This window comes from Phyllopteryx taeniolatus, chromosome 4, assembly GCF_024500385.1.
Source record: "Phyllopteryx taeniolatus isolate TA_2022b chromosome 4, UOR_Ptae_1.2, whole genome shotgun sequence".
NCBI lineage: Eukaryota > Metazoa > Chordata > Actinopteri > Syngnathiformes > Syngnathidae > Phyllopteryx > Phyllopteryx taeniolatus.
This window is the reverse complement of record NC_084505.1, coordinates 8147553-8174009: the sequence shown is the minus strand read 5'-3', so window position 1 is coordinate 8174009 and position 26457 is coordinate 8147553. Positions and strand designations below refer to the sequence as shown.

General features: G+C 42.9%; 1 long non-coding RNA gene across 1 annotated transcript in view; it reads left to right on the top strand.

Annotated features, from left to right (window-relative positions):
* The window catches only part of LOC133477344 (uncharacterized), a 51158-nt gene extending 26793 nt beyond the window's left edge, over positions 1 to 24365 (top strand). Inside the window, exons 2-4 of the long non-coding RNA XR_009788310.1 lie at positions 22059 to 23945; positions 24042 to 24139; positions 24229 to 24365. This is a non-coding gene — a long non-coding RNA (uncharacterized LOC133477344). The remainder of the gene's footprint in view (positions 1 to 22058; positions 23946 to 24041; positions 24140 to 24228) is intronic.
* The last annotated feature ends 2092 nt before the right edge of the window (positions 24366 to 26457 follow it).

Genomic DNA, 26457 nt, shown 5'->3' with positions numbered 1-26457 from the left:
GTTCAGAATAGAGCCATTGCTCCTCCATATCAAGAAAAGCCAAATGAAGTGGCTCGGGTATCTGGTTAGGATGCCTCCTGGACACTTCTCTGCTGAGGTGTTCCGGCATGTCCCACCAGGCGAAGGCACCGAGGATGAGCCATGACATGCTGGAGAGACTACACTCCTAGCTGGTCTGGGAGTGCCTCGGGATCCTCCATGAAGACCTGGACAAAGTGGCTGGAGATACGGAAGTCTGGACTTTGCTGCTTGAACTGCTGCCTCTGACCTGACCTGTATAAGTGAAAGAAAATTGATAGATGGATGGCAGGAAAGATACCATTGAAACTCATTATATATTCTATATTGCCAAAAGTATTCGCTCACCTGGCAGCTTCAACTCTTGTGGAAAGGGTTTCAACAAGGTTGAACAACAAGGTTTCAGAGTGAGTTTATGGGAATTTTTGCCCATACTTCCAGGAGCAGGAGGTTGGACGAGAAGGCCTGGCTCACTGTCCACTCGAAATCAACGCAAAGCAGTTCCATCATGTTGAGGGCTGGACTCTGTGCAAGCCAGTCAACTTCATCCATACCAAACTCTCTTATCCACGTCTTTATGGACCTTACTTTGTGCACTGGTGCACAGACATTTTGGAACAGGAAGGTGTAATCCCAAACTGTTTGACTGTCCAAAATCTCTTGTAATGCTGAAGCATTCACTGTTCCTTTCACTGGGGACCAGAGGCTAATATTTTGAACATTTCCCATTTTGTGGGAACAGTTTTGGCGATGGCCCCTTCCTATTCCAACATGACTGTACATCAGTGCAGAAATCAAGGTTCATAAAGACATGGATGAGAGAGTTTGATGTGGATGAAATTGACTTTAAAACCCTATGGATTAAGAATGGGATGTCACTTAAATTCATATGTGAGTCAAGGCATGTGAGCAAATACTTTTGGCAATATATTGTACCCAGAGGTGGGTTTCACCTTCCAAGACAATGACCGTAAGCACACAGCTAAAATAACGAAGGAGTGACTTCAGAACAACTCCGTGACTGTTCTTGAATGGCCCAGCCCTGATTTTAACTCAATTGAGGATCTCTGGAGAGACCTGTTATAGCTGTCCACCAACGTTCACCATCCAACCTGACAGAACTGGAGAGAATCTGCAAGGAGGAATGGCAGAGAATCTCCAAATTCAGGTGTAAAAAACTTCATTCCCAAAAAGACTCATGGCTTTATTAGCTCAAAAGGGTGCTTCTACTAAATACTGAGCAAAGCGTCTGAATACTTATGGCTGTGTGATATTTAAGTTTTTCTTTTTTAATAAATCTGCAAAAATTTCAACAATTAATTTTTTTCTGTCAATATGGGGTGCTGTGTGTACATTAATGAGGGGGAAAAGATCTTAAATGTTTTAGCAAATGGCTGCAAAAGAACAAAGAGTGAAAAATTTAAGGGGCTCTGAATACTTTCCGTACCCATTGTAAGTGGAAAGCCAATCATACCACCATAAATTTGCCTCGATCAGGTGCTCCTCACAAGATTTCTGACAGAGGAGTGCAAAGAATAAGCCGAAGATTTGTCCAAGAGCCAAGGACCACCTGTGGGGAGCTTCAAAAAGACCTGGAATTAGCAGGTACTGTCACAAGGACGCCATGCCCTATATGCACGCTCACCACGCATGTCCCCATTGCTGAAAAAAAAGCATGTCAAAGCTTCTTTAAAGTTTGGTGAAGAACATTTGGACAAGCCAGTTAAATAATGGGAGAATATAGTCTGGTCGGATGAGAGCAAAATTGAAGTGTTTGGGTGCCATAATGCACACCTCTTTTGGAGGAGAAATGGCACTGCAAATCACCCTAATAGCGCCATACCGACACTGAAGTTGGGAGGTGGGAACATGATGGTGTGGGGCTGCTTTTCAGAAAATGGTACTGGTAAATTTCACATTATTGAAGGAAGGATGAATGGGTAAATGTACTGAGAAATTCTTGACAAAAATCTGCTGCCATCTACGAGAATGATGAAAATGAGGGTGGTAGAGTTGGAGCCAAAGGGGAGGCCGGGGTAGCACTGGACCCCCCTGAAATCTTATTGGAACCCCAGGTGCCCCCCCAGATGATTGACATATCACGGCACCGCACGTCTTGTTTAAATGAGCCTTTTGAATTTTGAAATCAGTGACTCCTTTTGACTGCTAAGTCCCTCCTGTACAGTAGTTGGCGCTATGTACCACAAAGAGTTGTAATCCACATTCATTAGGAAAAGAAAAATCGCCACAGAAGAAGAGGATTTGCCCCAGAGCCAGTCTACGTCACGACCTCATCCTAAAATAAGTTTTACGGTGGTGTCCTAATGAGTCACTGTTTAAAATCACTTTTGTGTTCAGATAGGAGATCGTTTTGCTAGAACACGGTTATCAAGCTAAAGTTAACGTTAAGTTACATCTCATGGCAGTAAAAACGAAAACTTATCACCCAGCCCAAGCAGTGTTTCAATAAGCAGCCAGTGTAGTGTGCCAGTTTCTCTCGCCCGCTGGCACACATAAACACAGGCACATGGACACGTTACATCTCATGGCGTCTACACATGACCAGTGTCAGCGTCCAACAGTCACTCCACATTAGCATGCACATTTAATTCAGGTTACATGTTTCTCCAATGATTTTAGAGGAATGAAACTAGCAGACAATCGACAGCCACACGAGTGTTAACTTTGTGACGCAGTGTAGTTTTGCGTCTGCCCAAACCTTTTTATTTTGTTTTATATTTATTTTTTATATCTACTTCTAATTTGAGAAAATACCTTGTGTTAAGTTGCAGATGTTCTTATAGTTGTTTTTGCAGTGCATCTGGTGACATTTGCCCTATTTTATGGTCATAAATCACTGTAAAAGATGCTTTTTTGGGGATACGTGCCATGCTGTAAACTTCATCTCTCTCAGTCTCTCTCGCTCTCTCGCTCGCTCTCTCTCTCTCTCTCTCACAGGCAGACACACACACACAAAACCACACACACACACGATGTCTATAACTAACTAATAAATGGTTAACTGTCCCTGACCTGCATCTGTTATGTCAAGCAACACACGATACAACACTGAGTGAGGTGATGACTTTGGACGAGTCTGCTGTGGATGTTAGCCTGTCTTAAGTGAGCAACAAGCCTAATTGGGTTCTAGAGTCTGTTCTAATCATAATTGTGTTTTTATCAAATGCATTCACCTTCAGAAATAGGAAGGAAAATCGAAAAATGTAATAAAAATACTTACTGAACAATGACAACAGTGACAACAATGATGTTTTGTTTTGTCATTGACTGCATTGTAAATTAACAAATGAAAACCATTTCGATGCTTATGGTCTCAGTAAATGAACTGTCACAATAAATACACAACATCACATTTATTGAGCAATGTTTATGATATCTATAATTGTTAATAGCACCCATAATAGTAATGTTATTAAAGTATTAATTAATATTCTTTCCATTTGATTCATGTGATATGATCAAGTGCTCAAAAGATAATGTCCATCCATCCATCCATTCTCTACCGCTTATCCGGGTCGGGTCGCGGGGGCAGTAGCTTCAGCAGGGACGCCCAGACTACCCTCTCCCCAGCCACTTCATCCAGCTCTTCCGGGGGGATCCCGAGGCGTTCCCAGGCCAGCCGAAGGATGTAGTCTCTCCAGCGCGTCCTGGGTCGTCCCCGGGGTCTCCTCCCGGTGGGACATGCCCGGAACACCTCACCAGGGAGGCGTCCGGGAGGCATCCGAATCAGATGCCCCAGCCACCTCATCTGGCTCCTCTCAATGCGGAGGAGTAGCGGCTCTACTCTGAGATCCTCTCGGATGACCGAGCTTCTCACCCTATCTCTAAGGGAGAGCCCGGACACCCTGCGGAGGAAACTCATTTCGGCCGCTTGTATCCGGGATCTTGTTCTTTCGGTCACGACCCACAGCTCATGACCATAGGTGAGGGTAGGAACGAAGATCGACCGGTAAATTGAGAGCTTCGCCTTTCGGCTTAGCTCTTTCTTTACCACAACGGACCGATACAAAGTCCGCATCACTGCAGACGCTGCACCGATCCGCCTGTCGATCTCCCGTTCCATTCTTCCCTCACTCGTGAACAAGACCCCAAGATACTTGAATTCCTCCACTTGGGGCAGGATCTCATCCCCGACCTGGAGATGGCAAAAGATAATGTCATAAGATATAAATATATATATTTCAGGAGACGGACAGGCCTCAACAAGAGGTGTTAACAAGTTGTACTTGTTTGCCAATTCTTTTTTGAGCTGGGAGTCCCAATGGTTGTTTGTTTACATGAGCCCTCCAATTGGCTGGCGACCAGTTCTGGGTGTACCCCCGCCTCTGGCCCAAAGATAGCTGGGATAGGCTTCAGCACGCCCGCGACCCTACTGAGAATAAGCAGTTCGGAAAATGAATGGATGGATGTTTGATTGGATAGTATTGTTGTTTTTTTTCCTGTGGGGAATATTTCTTCCACTTCGATTGGCTGGCAACCAGTTCAGAGTGTACCCCGCCTCTCGCCGTCGCCTGATTCTCCGCGAAAACGCGATTTCAGCCAGATCTATGTGACAAGTTTACTATATTCCCAAATCACTTACTTATATATTTTGTTACTGCCTGTAACAATAGCTTAGCAATTAGCATGGCTTTGACATCGTCTTTGCCTATCCACTCCTTTTCCTCCCTTCTTGACTTTTGTAAGGAACATGGTAAGAATTGTAGCTGATTCGCTACCATGGAGGTGATGATCAGTGACTTACAATATGTTGACAAAGGATGCAAAGAGAAATTTCACCTTTGCGCCTTGGCAGCCAGGGGGTATAATAAAATTGCATGTACCAAGCAGGTGTTCAATGTGGATGTGTCGGTAATGTTAGACACTGGATTTCTTTTTCTTAATATCCGGAACAAGCAGTGTTACGGCTGTAAAATTATTTTCACACTGCGATGCGATTGACGCCTGCGGCTTTCCCTTTCATTGTGTATGTTGTGAAAGGGCGACAGCGCGATTTGCCATCTCATGGAGCAGGGCGACAATATAGGACGCCTGACACTCCGCAGAGCGACCTCAAATAGAAATTCTATTTGGACAAAAATATTGCAGTGACGTCAGAATGGTCGTCCAATGGGAGAGGGGCTAGCGGAGTGATTTCCGTGTGCCATTTTTTTTTTTTTTTTTTTTGCACACTTGTACTTGGGAAACAAAAAAGCCTAAACTCTCTGAAGTCCCAAATAGCCATTACTATGGGGTGCAACCATTTCCTTTTTTTTTCTGCAGCTCGTGTCCTCCTCCTTCTCGTAATTAAAATGAGCAATGCCAGGGCTTTCTTTTGACAAAAAGTCAGATAGTGATCTACTTCTCCAGTGGGAAAACCTTCCAACTTTCCTGTTACTTCTTGGTAGGCGTCTATATCAGCGCTTCCAAATTTTGGCCGGGGCGCTGTGGCCATTGTTGCTGTGACGCGCGGTCCTTTCACATTGAGCAAGTGCGGTGTGAAAAGGCCTTAATGAGTCAACGTTCAGTGATTTCCGTAACAATATACAGACATTCCATCATCAGAATCAGAATCAGAATCATCTTTATTTGCCAAGTATGTCCAAAACACACAAGGAATTTGTCTCCGGTAGTTGGAGCCGCTCTAGTACAACAGACAGTCAATTTACAGAACACTTTGGAGACAAAGACATTGACAAAAAACAACAACAAACAACAATTGTGCAAAAAGATGCAGAGTCCTCAGTTCGAATGGCTAATATCGCAATAGTCCGGTACTCAATGTCATGTTGAAAATGGGCATCTGTGTGAAAACATAATCAATAGAGTCATCAAATTAAAGCTAGTGAGTTATTGTCATCCGCAGTGTTAAATAAACCGGCTAAAATTAATAAGTGTTATGGTCACTGCACAGTTGTGAATATTTTTAGTGTGAAATATCTTTTGTTGGAGTCATTATGTGCACCTGGACAGAATATGTAACAATGTTTATTGTTTAGATGTTTATGCTGATGTAGCTAAAGGCTACCCACCCTCATTCTGACCCCGGTGTGCCAAAATCAATGACACAATGCTGACTTGCAGTAAAAATGATTAGCCAACCGCTTTGATAAATAATCCCCGTTATCCAAGAGAGCTATTGTGTGTGTGTGTTTGTGTGTGTGTGCGTGCGCGCACGTGTGTGTGTGTGGTTGTGTGTGTGTGTGTGGATTGACAACAATCAAAACATCACACAATATCTGGATCTCAGCACTACCGTCATAAGGTTGATGGGGTGGACTGGAGGGGTGGGGGGGAGTGGATCCTTGCTGGAAACAACAGATTTCGACCCGGTCCTGGATCATATGAAGCAAAAAAAAAAAAGTGTTAGAGCAACCTCAAGCTGTTAAACTAGATTACACGACTACCTCCACAATGGCTGGATTTGAAGATAAATTGGTATCAGTTCAAGGCAGGAGGTGATTCATTGTCTCGAGAGAATGTTATTGTCAGTAGTCATTTTAACTAAGTTGAATACATGTATCACAGTCACTGATGGTGTAGTGGTAGACTCGCCTGACTTTGGTGCAGGCAGCGTGGGTTCAGTTCCCACTCAGTGACGGTGTGAATGTGAGTGCGAATGGTTGTCCGTGTCTATATGTGCCCTGCGACTGACTGGCGACCAGTTCAGGGTGTAGTCTGCCTTTTGCCCGAAGTCAGCTGGGATAGGCTCCAGTGTCCCGCGACCCTAACCAGGATAAGCGGTGTTGAAAATGGATGGATGGACATGTATCACAAGAACTATGACTCTTGTCAGCCCCTACACCAGTGCTCAGGGCACAACTCAAAACCTAAATTAAAGAAGGCATTATATATACCTGTTCTGGCCTCACAGGTATACCCTTTAGATCCTTGAAATTGTTTGAGACAAGTGAGATTTGCCTTATTTTTTAATGGTTGTGATTGAATTCCATTCATGTACTTTTGTACCCGTGAGCTAACTTATTTTGGTTTAGTTTTCTTCTTACTTTGTCATTTTATTTTCCTCCACTTTGAAGTTACTTTCAGTAGATATAAGATATTCCAGAGAATGTGGCTACTATGCGAATGATTAGTAAATGAATCACTATTATGCATTATAAAGGGCTCCGCTGTCTTGACACATGTTCAAATAATTAAAATCAATTGGTCACCATCCTTAAAACAACTTTCCTTCCAAGAACAAGCTGTAATCTTCCTCTTCATGTATGTTACCATGAGTGTCACTCATCAAAGTTCAGGGTTAGCACACAATTTATTGTTTTATATGCATTTACAGTGCCTTTAAAACTGTTTTGTTATGTTATAGTTCTACTTACAATGAACTCAAATACAAATCAATCAATGGTGGACTAACGTCCCACACAACATGTGTTCAACCTTTTGAGGTTTCAGTGTTCTACTAAAATGTATTTTTAACTCAAATGGGATAAAGAAATGATGACATTTGAAAGATTGCAACTGTAAAAGTCATCTTACCCCAGAGAGAAACACTTATGCTACAATTTGATAGAACAGGCTTGTTGTTTCAGTATCATTCACCACATGCTCTTTAAACTGTGACATTAAACTCAGTATTTGGAGTCAAATGAGTATTTCTTCATAGCTTGTTTGATTTTGACTTTGGGTGCATCTTTGGGTGTTGTATGACTCAAAACACAATTCTGTTGTTGGAAAACGATTCATTAGACAATTAAGATGTTTGGAGGGCATTCTTCTGCATCTCTCACCAACCAAGGCGTTCCCTGGGGTGCCAGACTACTTGGAAATATGATTTAATTTTTCCATTTGACTGCTAGCCTGCAACAAAGTCACTTTTAATTGACAAAATGTATTTTGAGAAGCAAACTCAATGGAACAGACTGTGTGCAGTGCAGCTGAACAGATCTTGAAACCAGATAGAAGGCTTGTGGTGTCGCTTTGTTTCTGTGGGGTCTTCGTCTGAGTCTGATTGGATGTTTCGTTTTTCCGATTGGTGACTGCTACTCAGTTTTTCCTTTCTATCTGCCTAACACATTTCTGACCTTTGCAGGTGTTATCAATTTGTGAAAGCTCATTTATACATAATTCCAACACAAGCTAGTATAATAAAAGAAAATAACTAAAATGTTCTGACAGCAAACAATGAACAGGTTATGTAGTCAGCAAATATTGACCATAGTGGGTTTTAGGTTGTTTTAGTTCTCTTTTTGTTACTGTTCAATTACTTATGAGCAATGACATGCATACCTTTCAATTTGGAAATAACACAGGGTGGTACAGTGTAGTGAGTGACCATACACTGCCTAATTGTATGTACAATAATGCAAATAAATAACAATAAAATGTTTAAAATGTGGTTGCTGTTCTTTAAAAAGAGTTCTTTTTGTGAAGTTAAATAAAGGTGTCCTCATGTACTGTATTTTTGGCATCATGTTTTTATTTTGCAAAATACTGGAAATATTACTGAGGATTTGGATTATAATGAAGACATGAGCTTTTGGCCACACTTGAGCTTATTATAATCAGGTTGTTAGGTCATCGGAGGGTACTGATTATTTTAAAGCAGTTGGATGCAATGAATGACATCATGTGCTTTGTACTTTTGTATTCAAATGCAATATACAAGAGTTTTTGGCATTGAATCAACAAGGTTGAGCCTTACAACTGTGCTCACAGCCATGCATTCATCCATTTGATACAGTAAAGTAGCTCTTATAGTGTCCAAGGTCAAGGGGACTCTGTAGGAAATGTCAGCTGACAATGCTGCTTTTCCACTACAGCATCCCTGCTTGGCTTAGCTATGCTCACCTTGTTATCTGCTTAAAAAAAAACTGCGTAAACAACTTGCATTGAACGCGTCAGTCAGAATGAGTCATGTTGACAAACAATGGAGACGCATAAGGTCGTCCTGTGTTTACTTCTGAGCATGTGACTGTTCATAGTTGTTAAGGACAGATTTTACTTGAGAGGAGAAGGAGGGCAGGAAAAACAAAACAGAAACAGTTTAGTAGAGATTCTAGAGAATAATACTTCAACTTTCAGAGCTCAAGCACAGCAGCAGGGTAAGCGTGTGTGTTTATTTTTGTCATTTGGTGCAATGTATCCTCAAAAGTTACAGGGATGTCGTGATGATGAATCTGCATGCCACACAAAGGCCCTCAGTTTACGACCACATTCCATAAATACAGTGGCGACATAACCTGGATTTGGATGTAAGTTTGTACTTGCTGTAGTCTTGTCACTAACCTTTACCTACAGTTGTAATTTGACCAATAAACTTCTCGGCCAAAAATATGAAACAATCAAATGAAAAAAACTGTAAGTATGTAACAGTAAGTATCTTCTTGCTGTGAGGCAGTAGCATGCAAAGGTGTGGTGATGCCCGTGACCAACATTGATGGGGGGCTACTGACTGAGTTTCTCGATTGGAAGCCATTCGTCGATGAGGGGGAATGGCTTACGTTGCAGGCATCGAGATTTAGAAATCAATAGCTTCATTGACACTCTGATTGCATGCTCCAACCACCTACCTAATTTGGATGCCCCTCCTTATATGGAGCCTGAGGGCCACCGTCCCATTGCCCCCCCAGCACGCCACTGCTGTGAGGCGACAGTCCTAACAAAAGCTCTACTACGCTGCCAAGATATGTATTCCTCATAGTCATTTGTATTTTGCGCAAAGATCCCAGAGTTATTTCGATCCTACCTATGGTTGGCAGATGTATTGTTTTAAGAGAGTCCTCACTACCACATGGGATTTAGAGTAGCTATACTATATTTATATTGGACTGGATTTTATTTAGGAGCCCACAGAGCTCTTTGATGGTGAATTAATATCGATGGATGTGGTTTGTGTTGGCAGGGAAGACAGTGTTGAATGCTAATTGTTTTGAAGGGCACAGGATTTGTTGGTTGTTATGGTAACGGGAGACTGCAGATGTGCTGTAGATAAACACTAAATGAAAGAAAATGAGGATAAGGTGGACAGGCATACTAACAAATATACTGCATATAGCCATGTGAAACACACAGTTATATGAAGTATCTCATCGACCCTGAGTTGCTATGACAACTGGGTCAGCGTCACTACAGTATCACCTTCTTAAAGTCCCTGTAAAGGGCTTAAATTTGACACACCACCAAGAAGTCTTGTTAACAAGCCTGCCAAATTTGAATGAATAAAAAAAAAAATCCCCAAGTATATGAAATCAGGCTTCAAAAAGGTAAAATATTGAGACATCTTGAAAAGTGCCCTACTGAGCTTTCCACTGTCACTCAAATGGTTTTCAACGTCTAGCATATGCCTACACATCCCTATATGTTTGAGCCGTGAAATGATGTCCACTTAAAGCCTCCAATGGCTGGAATATATCCCACCAAGTTGTCGTGGGGCTTTTTCATGCAGCGATGAGAGGCATTAGCTGCCTGGGATCCTGTTAACAGACTTCCGAATGCCGAGGACCGGCATCCAATAAGTCACAGACTCACTCGATTTTGGGTCATGTCTGGGTCCACAAATATAGCACATCTATGAATTCACTTAGAGGACCTTTAAAAATTGGATGTAAATTGTGCTGTAATTCTTGATCCCTGGGGTATTTTGACGAAAGCATGTCACAGACATGTTATTAATATACCTGGGAACTGCAGAATATGTCTGTCTCCTTTAACGTCAATGTGGCATGTCTGGGATGTGTGTTAAATTTGATTTACCAACCTGTGCACACAGTTTAAAACTCAGCAGAGTAAGCAGACAAATGTATCAGGTCTGAATGTTACTTCATTGAAGTCTATTTGTTGGCTAGAAACTGTCATGTTTTATCCTGCGATGACTTAAACTTAATTCTAGGATTTATTGTAATAATTTGAATAATACTGCTCTATTTTAGGCACTGACTTTATCAACATATATGCCATTACACAAGATTTTGTGGAGGTTTTTCAAGGAAAACTACACATTTGTGAGGTATCATGTTTAGCGGGTGAGCAGCTGCTCGCTAAACGGTTTTAGAGAGATTTATCTTCCTGACTGCCAACTGCAACTGTGCTCATTTTCTCACCCACCATATGCCAAAAAGAAGAAAAAATAAGCTAAACACACACACACACACACACAAATGTACCAAATAAAGTTAATGCTGGTGGTTGTTTTGTGTAGTGTTACTTTTTGTCAGTTTGTCATTACTAATTTATTTTGAATTGATATATGCTACTGTGCAAAAAAAACTTTTATTAGGTTGATCATATTTTGGTTGCTATAAAAGAAGACGCTGTATTTTCCTTCAATCCATTTTCTGAGCCGCTTCTCCTCACTAAGGTCGCGGGTGTGCTGGAGCCTATCCCAGCTATCTTTGGGCGAGAGGGTGCACCCCGAACTGGTTGGCAGCCAATCACAGGGCAGATATAAACAAACAACCATTTGCACTCACATTCACACCTACGGCAATTTAGAGTCCTCAATTAACCTACCATTCATGTTTTTTGGATGTGGGAGGAAACCGGAGTACCCGAAGAAAACCCACGCAGGCACGGGGAGAACTTGCAAACTCCAAACATGCAGGGCTGGGATTTGAACCCCGATCCTCAGAACTTTGAGGCAGATGTGCTAAGAAAAATGCAAATTGTGAAATCCTGCATGACTTTTAAATCATGGCCGGACAGTATTTTTAGGCCTAAAAATATGGATGACTGCTCAACCTAAAAGTTAATTAATTAATTTATTTATTTCCATCCACCCATCCATTTTCTGAGCCGCTTCTCCTCACTAGGGTCGCGGGCGCGCTGGAGCCTATCCCAGCTATCATCGGGCAGGAGGCGGGGTACACCCTGAACTGGTTGCCAGCCAATCGCAGGGCACACATAAACAAACAACCATTCGCACTCACATTCACACCTACGGGCAATTTAGGGTTGTCAATTAACCTACCATGCATGTTTTAGCGATGTGGGAGGAAACCGGAGTGCCCGGAAAAAACCCACACGGGCACGGGGAGAACATGCAAACTCCACACAGGCGGGGCCGGGGATTGTTTGTTTGTATGTGTCCTGCGATTGGCTGGCAACCAGTTCAGGGTGTACCCTGCCTCCTGCCCGATGATAGCTGGGATAGGCTCCAGTGCGCCCGCGACCCTAGTGAGGAGGAGCGGCTCAGAAAATGGATGGATGGATGGATTATTATTATTTTTTACAGCACTGATTTTGACTTACTAAACAGCAAAATATGCCTGTGAATATTCTCTTTCATTCAGGTCATTTCATTCTCAGGGCATTGAATCGATGGCAACTGTACTGTTCTGGTTGTCTTAGAGAAAACAACCAGAACAGTCCAGTTGCCATCGATTCAATGCCCTGAGAATAAAGAGCAACAACGCACAACCGGTTTTGTAAATGTGTTTTGAGTGGCAGTGCATGGGCCAAGAAAGAACTAACTTAATAATTAATTTTACTGACTATCGAGATCTATGTACGAGTTAGTACGGCAGTGATTCTCAAACAATCCAATTTCAATTAAGTGGTTCAAAAATATTATTTATTACAAATAATATATCTTTGCTCATCTATCTACTATCTATAATTATTGCTCTTCGACAGGGCAGAAAGTACAATTAAACTGTGTATCCACCTGTTTCAATTCATACAAGCGAATGATGCCTTTGTGTTCAACTCTACAGGCTCCAGATTTCACACTAAGTAAATTTATGAGTAAATTGTGACAAGATCATCAATATTTCAGTATATATAATAACTGTTATTTTTTTTCTTTGGTGCTGCGCTTGAAGATTTTTGTAATCTTAAATCTATTCCATGGCTCAATACAGATTGTGAAACATTGTACTATGGCAACCCTGTACCCACCCAAGCCCTTCTGTTCATTATCTTTCATGAATCAGGAAATGGCCTGCTAAAACAAACTCAAATAGACATTCCATGTTTAGTTTCACTATTGATGGCAATTTGTCCTTGGTGGAAGTCTGCTCTCTACTGAATGACATTTTAGCAATATGTGGTCATTATAGCAATGCTACAACAACAAATCTAATGGTGGCCCAAGACTTTTTCCACAATGTTGTGAGTTGCGTAATGTGTGTGGCAGTCATGAATTGTGCTTAGGAGAGTGCTTACCCATACAGCTGTGCTAATTACAACTTCCTCTGGAGGGCATTCTCATTCAAGTGACCCTCATATATTTCATAAACCCTATTAACCTCTACCCCCCTTCACAATAATTGCTGGTATCCCTTTATTGTAAGAGCAATAAATGCTGCTAGGGAATGATTAGCCTACAGCATTATTAAGAAACAATGACTTTTTCATTACCAATAGGCCTAACGGAAGGCCCATTTCTTAAGTGAAAGTTGGGATGTGATTTTGGAACTATTGTGCTAAATAGAGCAATGGACAGCCATGCTTAAAATTAGGACTTTTTTTTTTTTGTATTGGTGGGTGAAATTGGTTAGATGATAAAATTACATCCTAGTTCAGTTTTGTGTATGATAACTTACAGTATCGGATAATAATAATGCTCGCAGTTTTGCCAGACTTACCATCACTCCAGTCATTCTGTCTGCAGCCCAGATTTGCATTTAAAAACATCAATTTTTCTGAGCCGCTTCTCCTCACTAGGGTCGCGGGCGTGCTGGAGCCTATCCCAGCTGTCATCGGGCAGGAGGCGGGGTACACCCTGAACTGGTTGCCAGCCAATCGCAGGGAACATAGAAACAAACAACCATTCGCACTCACAGTCATTCCTACGGGCAAAATCTATCCAAAATGCAAGGTTATCTGGGATTTGGAATGGATTTCTACAGGGCGGCATGGTTAGCACATCCTCACAGTTCTGAGGACTGGGGTTAAAATCCCGGCCTCGCCTGTGTGGAGTTTGCAAGTTCTCCCCGTGCCTGCGTGGGTTTTCTCCAGGCACTCCGGTTTCCTCCCACATCCCAAAAACATGCATGGTAGGTTAGTTGAAGACTCTAAATTGCCCATAGTGTCACGGTTAGGGTGTTAGAAGGCGAGGAAGGCAAGGCAAAAACGTGGAGGACAAAAGTGCAGGGAAGCAGGGAGGCAAGGCAGGAGTCTCAAAAATTATATTTAATTTAAAAAAAAAAGCAAACAAGGAACATGGATAAAGCAAACTAAACAAGAAATAACCGAAGTAACAAAGAAACACTTGAATAAACCTAAAACTGGAAACAAAACATGACTGGTGAGTAAGACGTGGCACAGAGAGAGATAATGACACCTGACAATGATAATGAACCGACAAGAACTGAAAGAAACAATGGAACAAAATACAAACAGATTGACAAGGCAACGAAGAACCCCTGGACAAGACACGAGTGGCTGGAGGGAGCTGATTGGTTGACACAAGGTAGAAGGTTGATGAGAACAGGTGGACAACAACTAAAGGAGCACACAAAACATTAACAACATGGAACACAGGAAAACATGAAACAAAACCAAACACAACCCAAACCAAAACATAGACCATGACACATAGGGGTGAATGTGAGTGTAAATGGTTGTTTGTTTCTATGTGCCCTGCGATTGGCTGGCGACCAGTTCAGCGTATACCCCGCCTCTCGCCCGAAGATAGCTGGGAAAGGCTCCAGCACGCCTGCGTCCCTTGTGAGGATAATTGGTTCAGAAAATGGATGGATGGATGGATTTCTAAACAAATAAAGAATGTGATAGGATGGATGAACTCGAAACTATTATCTCAGATCTCATAGATCCAGCAAAGTCCTGAAACATTTTCCCATGTTTGCTAAAAAAAGAACAGACCACAATGCACCAAGGTCAAGGAGCAACAAATATACTGAAAACACAATTCTGCAACTCCTAGAAAACAGAAGAAGTGCCCTGGAGAAAATAGACAAAAAACACAGCAAGACATGCATGAGAAGCTGCTGAAGAACTCGCCCATCAAAAGGCTCACCCAACCAGAAAATGGTGTCTTAGCCAGGGGACTGAATTTTGAGCTATCACTGGAACAGATACTGAAAGCTGATATTATCATGGATACAGAATCAGTGGCTGAAATACACCTTGACCGTTACCTGTGTGAGAGCACCACCTTCCAAGAAATAAGCCAGAGGCGTCACAAAAGAGACACCAAGATATCATCTTATTCTAACCACTATATTATGTATGCGCTCAATTGTCGCAACATAGGTTATACCTGCACGATGAAACAAGATCCAAGATCAGAACTGTATAAAAATCTGGCTTCTGAAGATGACTAGAACAACACTCAACGTGGCACACACCTCCTCCAAGGCCAAATAATCCCAAACCTGCGGAGATAACGTGTTTGATAATTCATGTGAGGCCACCCTGTATCACTCAAGCTCTATCATCTGGGTCTGGTTGGTCACTTGCACCCATTTGGGCCCAATACAAGGAGACTGCAATAATCTATCCATCCATCATTTTCCTTTTTTAGTTGTCCTCTTGGGGATTGCAGGTGGGCTGGAGCCTATACTAGCTGACTTTTTTTAAGACGCAGGGTACACCCTGGACTAGTTGGTAATCAAATATATAAACATTGAAAAACAACCATTCACACTCACACTTATTAACAATTTAGGGTTGGGATATGTGAGGGGGAAAAAAAATCCATGCAAAGGGAGAACATGTTAACTCCACAAGGCCATGTTTCCAACCCAGAACCTCTTGACTGTGAGCCAGATGTGCTCACCCTGACAGACTGTACGACTTTAACAATTAAAAGTGAAAATAACGGTTATTATATCTGCAGCTTCATTTCTATTCGCACCTTTGCATGCACAGTCTCAGAGCAAAATGAAAACACACCCGGAGCCTGAATGGTTTGATCCTCTAAGACATCAGAAAACTGTTTTAGCTGAGGTTTAGAAAAAGGTTTGAACAAACTGGACTTGACAACAGACTTGGGTATTTTATTTTTTAGTATTTTCCCCCCAAAATGTTGGTGGTGGTGGTGCTAATTTTGTGCCTTTAAAATTTTTATTTTTTACATTTTTTTTGCAATCATCCATTTGACATGCCATCATTGGCAGCTTCATTTGTATGCACAACCTGTAGAAAATACAAGGTCCTTTTTGTCTAAACCACAAGACGCATTTGAGTGACAGGACAGCTGACATGAAAATAAATTTTCTAGGTGGATGCCAGTGAGCTTGCTAATTGGAACTACAGATGGACTGGGCAAAACAATCTCATTTGTGCATAATTGACACATTTTCACATGCAAATTTGAAACAGTAATATTTCAGCAGCGGTGCTGACAGTTTGGGACATTTTGTTGTTGTTTTTTTTTCCTGTCGTCTATCTACTTCTCTTGGGAGAAATGCCTCATAATGTATTCTTTACCTGACTGAATCCAAAGATGTTTTAAAAGATGTAATTAGAATTTGTATAAAAGTAATTCATCTGTCTTGTAGTGTATATGAGTTGAATAAAAATGTAATTAATTTAGGAGAAAAGAATAAGATGGAAGTGACGCCTGCGTAACTTACGGTTTAGCGTAATTTTAAATTACAGGGTTATAAATCAAGCTATTTTATCTAGTAAAGGGGCACCACGTCACTTTTTAGATGTATAAAACTTCAGGACAAAGTGACGACAAACCTTTTATCCTCTCTCTAGTAATAAGAAAGTTCATCCAAAGAATTCCATACCAGATTGGTTGTGGCCCAGGTTAACAACATCTGCCACCAGCGGCGTTAACCTACAGGGCGCCAGTGGAAATTCAGCTACTGTGGGTCGAAGACGGAGAGGTGGAAAGAGGGTTCTTAGGCAGAAAGAAAAGAGGAAAGCACAGAGCCTAGAACTGAATGTGGGGACTTTGAATGTTGGGACGATGACAGAAAAAGCTCGGAAGTTGGTTGACATGATGATTAGGAGAAAGGTTGATATATTGTGTGTTCAGGAGACCAGGTGGAAAGGCAGTAAGGCTAGAGGTTTAGGGGCAGGGTTAAAATTATTTTACCATGATTAGATGGGAAGAGAAATGGAGAAAGGTTATTTTAAAGGAAGAGTTAGCTAAGAATGTCTTGTGGTGAGAAGAGTATCAGATCGAGTGATGAGGCTGAAACTCGATACCGAGGGTGTTATGTATGATGTGATTCGTGGCTATAGCCCAAAGGTCGGATGTGACCTAGAGGTGAAATAGAAATTCTGGAAAGAGATAGACGAAGTAGTTTTGAGCATCCAAGACATAGAGAGACTTGTGATAGGTGCAGATTGTAATGGACATGTTGGTGAAGAAAACAGGGGTGATGAAGAAGTGATCTTTTTGGTGATCCCAAGACACACACAACACACTCTCATACACTTATACACACACCCGCACACGTACCTCACCTTCTAGTGTACTAGGTGCAGTCCTCTCCTGGATCTCCCTCACTGTGGCTGCAGCGGCTGGGGTCCTTGGCAAGTGCTGCCTCCGTTGGATGGGTGGTGTCACAAGTGCCTTCCCCAGCTCATCGAGAAAGATGCGCCTCTTGTACAGCTTTGACACATTCCAGTCAGGAAAGATCTTAGTCCAGATGACAAACGCATTATGGGCCGATAGATTGATCATGTTATGAAAGATGACCAATGGCCAGCATGCAGTCATTGGCTTGGTGCTGTAGGACCATGTTACTTTGTCCAAGTTGTCTACCCCCCCCTTTGGTGGCATTGTAATCCAGGATCATGCTTGGTTTTTGGTCCTCTCTTGGGCTGATTTCAGCAGTTTTGTGCAGTGCTCATGAGCACAAATTTTTTTCCCTTTTTGGGGCAGTAAGACACTAGGGCTGTGGTGTCTGTGAAGGCAAACATGAAGATTGACTGACATATTTGGGGATGAAGACCACTGTATTTCACCATTTTCTTGTCTTGGTTGGAGGGATAGGAATATCAATTCCCTCATCTGGTTCAAAATCAGAATCAATAGAATCAGAATTTAGCTCAAGATAGTCTTCATCTTCAGACACATCCTCCTCTATTTCACGGTCATGATCAAAGATGACTTCCAGAGCCTTCTGGACTGTCTTCCTTTTGCTTCTGTTGCTCATTTTGGAAAGGTCTGCCTGACAGAGTGTAATGTTGGTCGGACTCCCATGCAGAGAATCTTTTATGTTTTGCCCCTCCCCTGTTGAGTGTACACTGAACACACTTTGTGTGTGTGTGTGTGTGTGTGTGTGTGTGTGTGTGAGTGAGTGAGTGAGTGAGTGAGTGAGTGAGTGAGTGAGAGACTAAGTCTCACAGTTACAAAGAAAGAAATACGCTGACATTTCTGACACCCTTTTACCTCCAGTTTGACTGGTGGGTCAAATTGACCCGAACAGTATCTATGTGATATAAACATGCAGGGGGTGGTTGCAAATATGTGAGATGAACCATTTTCATTTTATATGTTGATTGCACTAATTAAGGCAAGCAGAAGAAGTTTCATGCTGCAAAAATACTTTTAACTATTTTTCCTAGATCTTCAAACCTTAAAACGGGTCAATTTGACCCGTAACATAACAGGAGGGTTAAACCATGTGCTGGAAGCTGAGAAAGGAAGAGTGTTGTGCGGTTTTTCGAGAAGAGGTGAGACACGCTCTCGGTGGAATGGAGGAGCTTCCCGAAGACATAGGTTGGCCAGACAGAGGTTGATAGATGTGTTCAGGCGTAAGCCAACTTTTATGAACAAATGATCATCCACTTGCATTCAACTATTCCTTTTCATATTGGTCATAAAACTAAGTAATCAAACTGTCAAAGTCAGGTTGAGATAAAGCACTATGACATTAAAACACACTTACCCAGTTAAGTAAATGTCCAGTGGCAACACTGAACACAAAAACTCTGTAAAATATCATTGTTGCCATCAAGCACATAAACTAGAAAGTGAAAAGGTTTTGAGCCATTTTTAAACAATTGTTGGAAAATGTCAAAATCCTCTGATTTCAGCCTCTCAGATGTGAAGATTTTCTGTTTTCCTTTGTCCGCCATGAAAGTAGACAAATTGTTGTGTTTTAAGCGACATTTTTGCTGATTTTCTCATTTGTTTTGAATCAAACACTACCCCAGTCATTCCTTAACTTTTAGCATGAAAGGGCCCAATTTGAAATAAAAAAACCTCTGAAGCGCACCAAAACCTCAACACGAGACGAGGATCAGTCAATCCTAAATGTCATTTTTATAATGAGAATAAGTGTATATGAAAATGTTTCATATATATATTGTACTAATATGTTGTGTTATGTTGTACATAATGTTTCACTTGTTCCACACTATCCTCGCTTAAGTTGTGCAATCTGTTGCCCTCTCTGTGCCTGCTAATCTTGGTAGCCAAGAGCAAGTATTCTTGTATTTTTCAATTAGTTTCTCCTGGTGTTTTTGACCTTTCTTTAGTATTTCCTTCCCCTCGCCTTTGTCTTTTCCGTGGTGTTTTTTTCTCCCCATCTAATCTTTTGTTTGGCCTTTGAAACTGAAGCTACTTGAAGATCAAGATTCAGTTTCATAGTCATACATTTGGCTGCTCATTTATTATTGACATGCTGTAAGCAAGGCAACTATTTGTAACGCTGTAAACCAATCAGTAAGCAAGAGATTGTAATACACTGTATACAAAAAAGTGCACAGGACAAATTGACAGCTTTATTCAAACAACAGGGTAGCAAGCTCAGAAACTCAGTCCACTGTACCTTTGCAGAGAAGTTTTAATTAGCAGCTTCCTGAAAAATCTCTTCTCTTCTCTAACACAAATACAGTATGAATTACTTTGGCTGCAATACAGGCAGTTCGTGTCGACAATAAGGTCAACAAATGTGCTGAAACCTTAATTTTGTTGCGTTGTTAGCTTGTGATGGTATTTTCAATCCAGAAACAGATTATGCCTACATTGGAAGCATGGGGGTTACAAGAGGTTTTTGAAACTAAGGGATTTCGTCTCCTTAATTGCAACTGTAAAAATCTAATTGTTTTGGAAGTTTTATATAATTTTTATTTTTTATTTTTTTTCAGCATTTTATGGGTTATCATTTGGTGGGACTCTAAATAATGCAGTTTGCACTGGCACAAGCCAGTGCAAACTGTAGCCCGGTCCCAAGCCCGGATAAATGCAGAGGGTTTCGTCAGGAAGGGCATCCGGCTTAAAACTTTGCCAAACAAATATGAGCGTGCATCCAAAGAATTCCATAACGGATCGGTCATGGTCCGGCTTAACAACGTCCGCCACCGGCGCCGTCAACTTGCAGGGCGCTGTTGGAAATTCAGCTACTGTGGGTCGAAGTCGAAGAAGAAGAGGTAGAAAGCGGGTTCTTTGGCAGAAAGAGAAGAGGAAAGCACAGAGCCGAGAACTGAATGTGGGGACTTTGAATGTTGGTACCATGACAGGAAAATCTCGGGAGTTGCTTGACATGATGATTAGGAGAAAGTTTTATAAAACAGTGGTGAGGCCAGCCATGATGTACGGATTAGAGACAGTGGCACTCAAGTGACAACAGGAAGCACAGCTGGAGGTGGCGGAAATGAAGATGTTGAGGTTCGCTCTCGGAGTGACCAGGTTGGATAAAATTAGAAATGAGCTCATCAGAGGGACAGCCGAGGTTTGATGTTTTGGAGACAAAGTTAGAGAGAGCAGACTTCGATGGTTTGGACACGTCCATAGGAGAAATAGTGAGTATATTGGTAGAAGGATGATGAGGATGGAGCTGCCAGGCAAGAGAGCAAGAGGAAGACCAAAGAGAAGGTTGATGGATGTCGTGAGGGAAGACATGAGGGCAGTTGGTGTATGAGAGGAGGATGCGGGAGATAGGCTTACATGGAAAAGGATGACGCGCTGTGGCGACCCCTAAAGGGACAAGCCAAAAGGAAAAGAAGATTTGTTGGGGCTCTAAATATTATTGATTGGCCATGTGGAGGTGTGCACTCCTCTTATTCCCATTGAAGTTTACAACTGGACAGGAAGCAGAACAATCTCCAATCATATTCAAGCCAATTGCAACATCAAACAACCAGAGGCAGAGGCAACCGAAGGTATATCCAGTACCATTTGTTCCCTTCTCCTGGCTGTAGCACTGACAGTTGTTGACCATGAGTTGTACAGCGCGTCAGTGACTATGTGATTAGGCTACAGGAGTGCATTCCACAATGCAACAATTTATCATGCAGAAATGTCACGCCTATTCACTACTGTATAACATTGTTGGTTGCAAACAGTATATACTGTACATGTTGCCATTATTCGCACAATCCATTTAATTCCCTCATCCACCCAATAGCTACAGTGCCATGAAAAAGTATTGGCCCCCTTGTCAAATTTTTATTTTAGAGTATAGTTTCCCCACTTAAATGTTTAAGATCATCAAACAAATGTAAATATCAAAGATAACCCAAGTAAATACAAAATGCAGTTTTTAAATGGAGATTTTATTTATTAAGGAAAAACATAAAAACTGTGTGGACCACCCTCAGCAGCAACAACTAAAATAAAGTGTTTTCTATAACTGGCAATGAGTCTTTCACATGTGGAGACATTTTGTTCCACTCTTCCTTGCAGATTTTTTTATTTTTTTTTCCGAGCATGAAGTGCCTTTTTAAGGTCCTGCGACAGAATTTCAATAGGCTTCAATAAGATTTTTTGCTCATGAGCAGAATTCATGGTTCCATCAATCACGGCAAGTCATACAGGACCTGAAGGAGCAAAGCAGCACCAGATCATCACACTACCACTACCAAGTTTGACTGTTGCTATGATGTTCTTTTTTTAAAATGCTGCATTACATTTATGCCAGATGAAGGAAGGACAGGACAATATAGGACATGATGGGAAGCATGTAGGACAGAGGTAGTGGACCCGGCTGAACAACTGAAGTGTGGTGGGAGTGGCTATGTAAATTCTAAACGTCTTTAAAAACAGAGTGCAAGTGAGGGGATACCCAGGAAATTTGCACAGTTATAAGTGTTATCACAATGAGTGAGTGGCCCTACACATAGAATATTCTTCCAAATGTCTTGGGAATTATTCAGATGTTGTTGTTGTTGTTTTGCAAAAGTAAGATGAGTCTTTATGTTCTTTTCAGTCAGCAGTGGTTTTCGCCTTGGATCTCTGCCATGGGTGCAATTTCTGCCCGGTCTCTTCCTTATTGGACGGACCTTAACTGAGGCAAGTGAGGCCTGCAGTTCTTTATATGTTGTCTTGGGTTACTGTGTGACCTCCATGATGAATCTGTCATGATCTGTATCCTGCAGTTCCTCTGCAAGGCGTTTGCCTTTTTTCTTTCTCCCCAGCACTAATCACCTCCTCGCCCGCACACCTGGTTCCAATCAGCACTCATCACTGCGTGCACTTAAGCCTGCCTGTTCCTGTGTTCCAGTGCCAGGGTATTCTCGCACCTCTGTTGTACACCGGCCGACTCATTGCTCCAGCTTGTGAGAAAGACTCCCAGATTACTTGTGCTTGTACTTACTTGTTTTTCCTCATCCTTCTCCAGTGCCTTCCTGTGCCTCATAATTAACCTCCTGCATGGTAGAGCTGCTCGGTGGGCTACCGCTTTGTGGCATAATTCCTCCCCCTTGTTAATCTGTTTTGACTTGTTTTCCGCCAAACTCACTAAGGTTTTTGACCACCCCATTAAGGGCAGTCCCTTACTCAGGGCTCCAAATCCGTAGCCTCATACTTGATCGATGTCTGAATTGAGGCTGAATTCAGGATTTTTGCTAAAGGGCTGTCTGAACGGCTCAAGGATGAGTTAGCGGCCAGAGAAGAGCCCACCTCGTTGGAGGGGCGAATTTCATTGGCCATTAAAATAGACTATCGTCTTAGAGAAGGACATAGAGAGAGAGAGAGGATAAATCCCGCAGTCTAGCACTCTCTGCAGGCTTTGCCCGTCCAGCAACACCGCTGCATGCGGAAACCCCTACTGCCTCCTCATCATCCCCCAGTGGACTGGAGGAGCCTCTGCAACTGGGCAAGACCCATCTAGACCCTCTGGATCGTCAGTGCTGTTGTAGTCACTGGCTTTGCATTTACTCTCACTGTCACTGGCTTTTGCAACTCTCACTGTCTTCACTCAGCCGTCCCAACCTCCAGTAAACCTCAGCCGCCAGTAGCACCACTCGATCTCTCCCTGGTCCCGGAAGAATACCACAATCTCTCTCCGGTTTTCTGTAAGGATTTGGCCATCTCCTACCCCTCCACCGCCTTATGACTGCGCCATCGACCTTCCTGGAGTTCCTCTCCCCTAGAGTTGCCTCGTCAACCTTTCCTGCCCTGAAAAGATTGCCATAGAGAACTACATCAGTGACTCCCTAGCCTCTGGACTAATTCGGCCTTCCTCCTCCCCACTGGGGGCTGGTTTCTTCTTTGTTGGGAAGAAATATTCCACTCTCCACCCCTTATTGACTTCCATGGGCCCCACGACAACCATCAAGAACAAATCCCCGCTGCCCCTCATTGACCCATCATTTGAACTCCTATGCGACGGAAGTACTTTAGTGGGGACACAACTCCAAAGTGACCTGTCATCCCGGAATCACTCGAACCCTCCAATTCCTCCAACAACACTTCTGGTGGCCCTGGTCCCACATTGCCTTGGACTTTGTTACTGGCCTCCCCCCCTCTGAAGGTAACACCATCATTCTTACCGTCATAGATCGTTTCTCTAAGTGTGTCCACTCCGTGGCCCTTCCCAAGTTACCTTCTGCTCTCGAGACCGCTAACCTTCTAGTCCTCCACATGTTGTAACTTCACGGAATACCCATAGACATTGTCTCGGACCGAGGTCACGTGTTCTCCTCCCAGGTCTAGAAAGAGTTCTGTAAGGCGGTGGGCGCAGCAGTCCGTCTGTCTTCTGTCTACCATCCGCAGTCCAACGGTCAGACGGAGCGTGCAAATCAAAATCTGGAGTCTGCTCTTCGCTGCGTTACCGCACACAATCCTGTCTCCTGGAGCACCTTTCTCCCGTGGGGTGAGGTGGGGGTGTACTGTCAAGATCTGTGCCCTGCAGTTCCTTTGCGTGGCGTGGGTGGCGCCTTATGCCTCTTTTTTCCCTCTCTCTCCCCAGCACTAATCACCTCCTCGCCCGCGCACCTGGTTCCAATAAGCACACATCACTGCCCGCACTTAAGCCTGCCTGTTCCTGTGTTCCAGCACCAGAGTATTGTAAAGAGCCTACTCGTTGCCCCTGCTTGTGAAAAAGATTCCCAGATTACTTATGCCTGTACTTACTTGTTTTTCTCCTCCTTCTCCAGTGCCTTCCTGTGCCTCCAGCCACACTGCCAAGCTCACTCCCCTGCTCACGCTACCTTCTCCTGCAAGCTCCCTGCTCCTACGGACCGGGCTCAAACCTTGGAATTCTCGGCTCCGCGCTACCCTCAATAAATCCCTTTCCAACTGGTTCCTCCGTCTGTCTGCTTCTGGGTCCAGTCTAATACCACTTGATTGCAAACCGTCACAGAATCGTCACTGTGCTCTTGGAGTAATTATTGTAGGCTGGCCTCTCCTGGGAAGGTTCCTCACTGTTCCATAATTCCTCAATTTGAGGATAATGGCTCTCACTGTGGTTTGCTGGAATCCTATAAAGTTTTAGAAATGTCTTTGTAACCCTTTCCAGACTGATAGCTTTATTTATTTCTCTATTTAAGTGATTTCTTGATTTAACAGGTCTGGTCAGGTAATCAGGCTTGGGTGTGGTCCGTGAAAATGAACCAAAAAAGTGATTAGCCATTAATGATTTAACAACGGGATCCATTACTTTTTTACACAGGGCCGGGTCGCTTTCTTCTTCTTCTTCTTTTCCTTTCGGCTTGTCCCGTTAGGGGTCGCCACAGCGCGTCATCCTTTTCCATGAGAGCCTATCTCCTGCATCCTCCTCTCGAACACCAACTGCCATCATGTCTTCCCTCACGACATCCATCAACCTTCTCTTTGGTCTTCCTCTAGCTCTCTTGCCTGGCAGCTCCATCCTCATCATCCTTCTACCAATATACTCACTCTCTCTCCTCTGGACGTGTCCAAACCATTGAAGTCTGCTCTCTCTAACTTTGTCTCCAAAACATCGAACCTTGGCCGTCCCTCTGATGAGCTCATTTCTAATTTTATCCAACCTGGTCACTCCGAGAGCGAACCTCAACATCTTCATTTCCGCCACCTCCAGCTCTGCTTCCTGTTTTCTCTTCAGTGCCACTGTCTCTAATCCATACATCATGGCTGGCCTCACCACTGTTTTATAAACTTTGCCCTTCATCCTAGCAGAGACTCTTCTGTCACATAACACACCTGACACCTTCCTCCACCCGTTCCAACCTGCTTGGACCCGTTTCTTCACTTCCTGACCACACTCACCATTGCTCTGGACGGTTGACCCCAAGTATTTAAAGTCCTCTACCTTTGCCATCTCTTCTCCCTGTAGCCTCATTCTTCCCCCACCACCCCTCTCATTCATGCACATATATTCTGTTTTACTTCGGCTAATCTTCATTCCTCTTCTTTCCAGTGCATGCCTCCATCTTTCTAACTGTTCCTCCAGCTGCTCCCTGCTTTCACTGCAGATCACAATGTCATCTGCAAACATCATGGTCCACGGGGATTCCAGTCTAACCTCATCTGTCAGCCTATCCATCACCACTGCAAAAAGGAAGGGGCTCAGGGCTGATCCCTGATGCAGTCCCACGTCCACCTTAAATTCTTCTGTCACACCGACAGCACACCTCACCGCTGTTCTGCTGCCCTCGTACATGTCCTGTATTATTCTAACATACTTCTCTGCCACTCCAGACTTCCGCATGCAGTACCACAGTTCCTCTCTGGGTACTCTGTCATAGGCTTTCTCTAGATCTACAAAGACACAATGTAGCTCCTTCTGACCTTCTCTGTACTTTTCCATCAACATCCTCAAGGCAAATAATGCATCTGTGGTACTCTTTCTAGGCATGAAACCATACTGTTGCTCGCAAATACTCACTTCTGTCCTGAGTCTAGCCTCCACTACTCTTTCCCATAACTTCATTGTGTGGCTCATCAACTTTATTCCTCTATAGTTGCCACAGCTCTGCACATCACCTTTGTTCTTAAAAATGGGCACCAGTACACTTTTCCTCCATTCCTCAGGCATCTTCTCACGCACTAGAATTCTATTGAACAAGCTGGTCAAAAACTCCACAGCCACCTCTCCTAGATGCTTCCATACCTCCACAGGAATGTCATCAGGACCAACTGCCTTTCCATTTTTCATTCTCTTTAATGCCTTTCTAACTTCCCCCTTACTAATCATTGCCACTTCCTGGTCCACCACACTTGCCTCTTCTACTCTCCCTTCTCTATCATTTTCCTCATTCATCAACTCCTCGAAGTATTCTTTCCATCTACCTAGCACACTGCTGGCACCAGTCAACATATTTCCATCTCTATCCTTAATCACCCTAACCTGCTGCACATCCTTCCCATCTCTATCCCTCTGTCTGGCCAGCCTGTATAGATCC